We start from the raw sequence: 5715 nt of genomic DNA, 5'->3' as shown, positions 1-5715 counted from the left end.
GAAAGATCTGCAGTATTAGTAATGCAGATTTGTCTCTGTAACGTTTGATTCCTAATCATTGAATTGGTTTGTGCTGATGGTATTTGGTTCTATTGTCGATGCTCTTAACTGTATGTCAATGTAATACCCTTCTCTCTGATTATATGCTAATAAACCCCTGCTCCTAGATTTTGATCCTAAGTCAGATAAAGGTTAATACGTGGATTGAAAATAAGGATAAAGGTTATGATTCCTAAGTGAGATCCAGCTTTTGCTGGCTCGTTCGTCGCCGACACATACTGTCGGCGCGGTCGGACTCAACCATAGAACATATTCTCTCTGACTGTTGGCAATGTTAGTGAGCCATGGTAGTACTATAAGTCACCGCCGCACTCGACAACGCGCCTCAACGCCCCATCCCTCTCATCTCAGAGAGACTACAAAGGAGCTTAAAAATACAGCCATGCGGGCCATGGCTTGGTGTCCCAGTATCCTTTCAGGAAGTGTGTGAGAGAAATTCTTTCGAGAATAATTATAAAAATCTTCACGCACCTATGTTCTTAGTTCTACTCTATGTATGCTATAATTAACACCTCCGTGATCCTTATATATCTAAATAGTCCAATCCATTAAGCCTTCATATAGATGAGTACTGTGGTCCCTGCTCTCTTCTTCCTCGGTCTTCGCTTATGACTATGCACTTGCTGAGTTATCTCAGTAGCACAAAAATCAAAAATGTCCAGAAAAGTTCGAACAAACAGGAAATTCCTTCTACTCTTATTTAACGTCTCCTTAACCCCCTGATGATTAATGTGCGAGCATGTTGCGTTTTATAATTATGCTAATGCCTATTACCCTCCCCAAAATGTAAACGTCATGTGTCATGATGTATGTTGTTCATAACAGACAGTCATCAAAGGATGCCTTTGAGTTGCTCTCCTTGTATAATGTGTTAGCCTCCTCATACAAGGGTGTCCCACTCAAATTATATCATTCATAGCATCTCAAGGTGTCTCGTATGGATAACTCTTTTCTCTGGCAATGTCACGAGCTAAGGGGTGGAGTTGGCAAGTGTAGGGACACCAAGAGCCTCCATTACAGCTCAGACCAAGATAGCCATGATATCGTTGCCCAAAATATTTCTCAACAAGAGCAATATTTCGACTAAACATTGGTGCCTCTCTGAGTTTTCCCTCCGAATTGTGAGCATTATGAATACAATTCAACTTAGTCATGTTGAGGCTTTTCCTCACACCAAGACTGTTTCTTTTTGTGAATACTAAAAAGTCCATGGATCTTGTTCTGTGTTTTAGGCTCCACTGTTGACAAGGGAGTCGCTCACCACGCGGGGCTGGCTGCGCAAGGGCAGAGCCCTAAAAGTGCTGGAGAGGGCGCATCAAACCAAGGCCATTGTGCTGTACTGAAATGGGACGTACCGTTGATATTTAGAAGTACAAATATTTTGCTCTAAACTGAATTGGCGTAATCATAACACTTTTCGGATCATTCACACAATTTCATCGACAGGGAGGGAATGGTATATATCTAGAGTATGGGTAGTTTATAGGTTATATCGCATGTGGCGTGATGTAGGAATTGGGTGAATAGAAACTCTCTTCTCGTCTAAACTCTAACTGGTCCTTCTCCCTAAGATGTCTCTACCTCTCCAGAAAGAATTGGTGTCATACACATGAATTATCCTGACCGGTCCCTACCATGTATCTGTGCGCAAAATAATTCACAACAATAAAATGGGCTAGACTGGACCCATATGTAGTGTGCTCTGCTGTTGACGTTCCTCGTGTCTTTATCTTATGTGAGTGCAGGCGTCTTGGTGTTTGTGGTGGAATCCATCCATTCTACTCTGAATAGAAGAACCAGAGTAAAAAAATTACAGGTCGATGTCTTGAGTGTATGTCTATTGGGGGATGGGTGGTGCAGTGATTCTTGAGTGGTTGTGTTTAGTATGTCCCCGTCGTTAGTCCATTGCAGCGAGGGCCTGATGTTATAAGCTAAAACGCCCAAAATGAAATGTGTACGTTGTTGTTGCTTGCTCTTGTTAATTGATGGTGGCCGTTCAAGGTTTTCTTGCCACTGCCTCTCGTCTCTTGTGACCCAGTATCGTGGTTCAACCTCCCCCCCCCCCCCCTGTTTGATAACCTAAATCGATTGGAGTCTGTCCTTAAGCCAATCGGGTTAGAGAGAAAAACTGCACGCAAAGCCGTTACGCTCCATAACCTAACGCTAATGCTTTGAGCCGAGCCGAAACAGGTACGTAACCAACGTTTCTAGTAAAATGCTTACCATTCCACACTCGGCTATTATAACCACCTTAAATACTTGATATATTAGTTATATTTTAATATAACGAGTCATTATAAGAGAACACTGTTTCTTAATTAATTTTCTTTGATCCTTAAAAAAAAATCATCTGCATTTCTCAAATTGCCTCTCAACGAGTGTATAAAAAAAATGACTTACACTCTCATCCTCAGACATATTAGCTATCAAATGCGTGAGTAGTCTTTCCATGGTGGTTCATCTAGCAGATTGCGTGGTGTCCTTTCTAAAACTCATGCTCACCTACTTCAACCCTCTCTCATCTCTCCCTGTCACATCAAATTAATTTTGAGATTCATTTCTCTTTACTACCCTTGAAAGACCGTCCATATACGTTTTGTCATCAATTTTTGTCACTTGCTCTCATGTGAATCTCCGCTCGTAAGCTGTAATTTGTCTTACATTAATACTCTTTGTCCTTCTGTGACTCTCATACTGAGATTCAAATGTCTAGCACATCTCGGAGCGTCATTGGAAGACAGGACTCTCTCTAGTCAATCGGAGTGTTCTACAGGTGTCTACCAGTGAAGCCTGTGATACCACATACACAACCACTGCCCAATTGACCGCTATTCGATGTGCTTTCTTTAACCCACCCCCAGATCCGCACCACAGTCCTCTGCTCGGAATCGACAGCTCCATTACTCTAATCTTCATTATTCAGTCTAAAGACGCAATCCAGGCCAAACCAAGCATTAAGTATATGTCATGCTAGACTGAACGCATTCCCTGGGATGTGTGTGGTTCAAAAGTAAGAACATGTAGAAGTAAAATTAGCTGCTTTATGTGAGGTATCACAGAACTGTCCTATAATTGACTTTTTTGTGTTTGAGAGAACCTTGCTGGAGCCTCTTGTGTGTATATTTGTGTATGTGTAAATTATGTCTTTAAATTTCCAGTGTTCGCCTCGTCTTAACATAAGTGGTGTGTGTACCTCGTATAATGTAGTATAGGGCCTGTGTGTGGGTGAGTGGGCATCAGTAGGAGAGACTCAGTCCAGACCCATGTAGGGAGGAGTGATAGTATAACAGGGAGACAATCTCAGTGGCGCTCCTTCCCTAAATGGCTGAACTGGTGTAGCTTTGTGCTTCAGGTTCTAGCCCATGTCTCTCTCCCCTCTCTCAATTGCCTTGTTTGTTGCTTGCTTGGGTCTGGTCTCTAAGCGAGTACCTGTCCCAAAAAGGCACGCGGTCTCCCAACCAAGCGAAGCTAAAAGCCCGTTGAGACAGCGATGGCCATGGCTGCCCCTCGTCGGTAGTTGGTCATGGTGACGAAGCCGAAGCCCTATACAAATTGTTATGTTGTGAATAAAGAGTGATAAATTCAAGCGGCGGCATGACCTGACGTTTGTGTGACGGCGCCGAAGTGCGCCAAAACGAGCTGCTCGCATCATGATCGACCTCTTGTAACTAGGTCCGCCAACGAGAAAAGCCCAGATAGACCGTTGTAGACGAAGTATGCACCAGGCCGCTCCGTGGGCTCCGGTTCAGGTGTGACTCCCCGCCTAGGAGGCTGGTCATCCTGATCCCCTTCGCCCTGGTAGAGTGGGGGGTAGAGACCTATAGTGAAACGAAAGAAAAGGAGGAGAACGTTACATCTGGGTGTGCATTTCTTGTGACCATGACACTCTGCCACATCAGTCCAATCATCTCTCTGGAGTCTAATATACTGGCCGAGTGATTCTAAGCTACGATATGTCGCTGGTACCCACGGTAGAGGAAAGTCTCGGAGGGCATTGGGAGTCTGTCTGGTGACCCAATCGGTGACTCCATACCCGCGATTTTTATCTGAACAGTGAGGAAAGATACATCTTATACCTGTGTGGGCAGGGCACCACAGTTTGGGTTCCTAGACTTACCTGCTTTTCAAAAACACCAAACAGCACACTGTGCTTCTATGACACACAAACACCACACTCTGCATATTTTTATCGATAGTCTCTGCTGACCAAAGCCTCTGCAGTGTAAACTAGACAAACACATATCACTTTCTCTGAAGTTGCGTACAGTCAGTGTTGCTTCAATGATTGTACAGTGAAGTGTTATCGCTTTCACAGGAGACACTTAAATCAGGCTGCAGTAAAGACAGTCAGTCAGGCCCCATGATTTGTCCTCACAGACATCTTGGGCTGGTTCGAAACAGAAAGGCTTGAAGTAGATTCTCAATAAAGCCTCCTTTCAATGCAAAGATGATTAGGTATATTTGAATGAAGATTTAGCCAAAGAATTTGGAATATGAGTGTCAATTAAGAAATAATTCAGTCTATACTATTACTAACTGCTCCCCTGATAATTCTTCTATAAACCATTATCATTTATTGCATGAAGATCCCTTATCATTTTAAATCCCCATAGCGCTTGCAGAAATATCTGTTGTTCATATCAAATTATATCAGAATGAACTAATATMTTTTGGTTAACATATCTGTTGAGTAAATATAATTTAGCCCATTTGCACAGGTGCTTACCACAAACCTACAACAATGTATACAAAGAATTCACCTTTCAGCAAAAATAACGACAGTTCCACACAAGTGTCTCTTGAACCTCAATACTGTAATACTCATACCATCCGCTCACAATAGGAATCCAATACATCAGAGTATGACAGCATTGTTTCAGTTTAACCCTATGCTCTTCCACTGTTACACCCTCAGCCTCTAACTCTGACCATTCCATTTCTTACTGTGCCCCAGTAGTATATTGGTGGTGTGCCAACCAAAACAAACATGAAATGTCATACATTAACACCCTGTCATAATCTAACTCCACACCTCCCTTCCCCATTCAGTCAGTTGTGCCCATACTCAAGAGAAGGTAGCTCAGTATGACTGATACAGCATCACTTTAAGAGACCAGATGTGAATCTTGGGAACAGAACAGCAAATAGKCCACGTTGTTGAGCTGCAGTTGAAGTAGTCCCACTGGTGATATGGGGTAGAGTTCCAGCCCAGTGCCCCCACACCCTAGACCAACAACAGGCACTAGGCCACACCCTAGACTAACAACAGGCCCTAGGCCACACCCTAGACCAACAACAGGCCCTAGGCCACACCCTAGACCAACAACAGGCCCTAGGCCACACCCTAGACTAGAGCAACAACAAACTGTCCCATCTTACACAGCCAATACAGAGACCCTCTTCTCTTCCCACACCTACGTATGGTAGAGAGCCAAGGACAATGGCAGGAGACAAATGTACTGCACCGCTTGAGCAACAATAAATAATCATCTAAAAAGACAAAAAAACTTTCCTATGGAACAGTAAGTGCAATGTGCTTTGTTTTTATATTGACTGAGAACAAAAAGATATATATATTTTTTAAAAGAAAAAGAAATTAAACATCACACTGAAATGGTTTGCGGAAAAGGCGGAAGGATCAAATGTAAAGAAATC

This window comes from Salvelinus sp. IW2-2015, unplaced genomic scaffold (genome assembly GCF_002910315.2).
Source record: "Salvelinus sp. IW2-2015 unplaced genomic scaffold, ASM291031v2 Un_scaffold6428, whole genome shotgun sequence".
Taxonomy (NCBI): domain Eukaryota; kingdom Metazoa; phylum Chordata; class Actinopteri; order Salmoniformes; family Salmonidae; genus Salvelinus; species Salvelinus sp. IW2-2015.
This window is presented reverse-complemented; position numbering follows the sequence as displayed.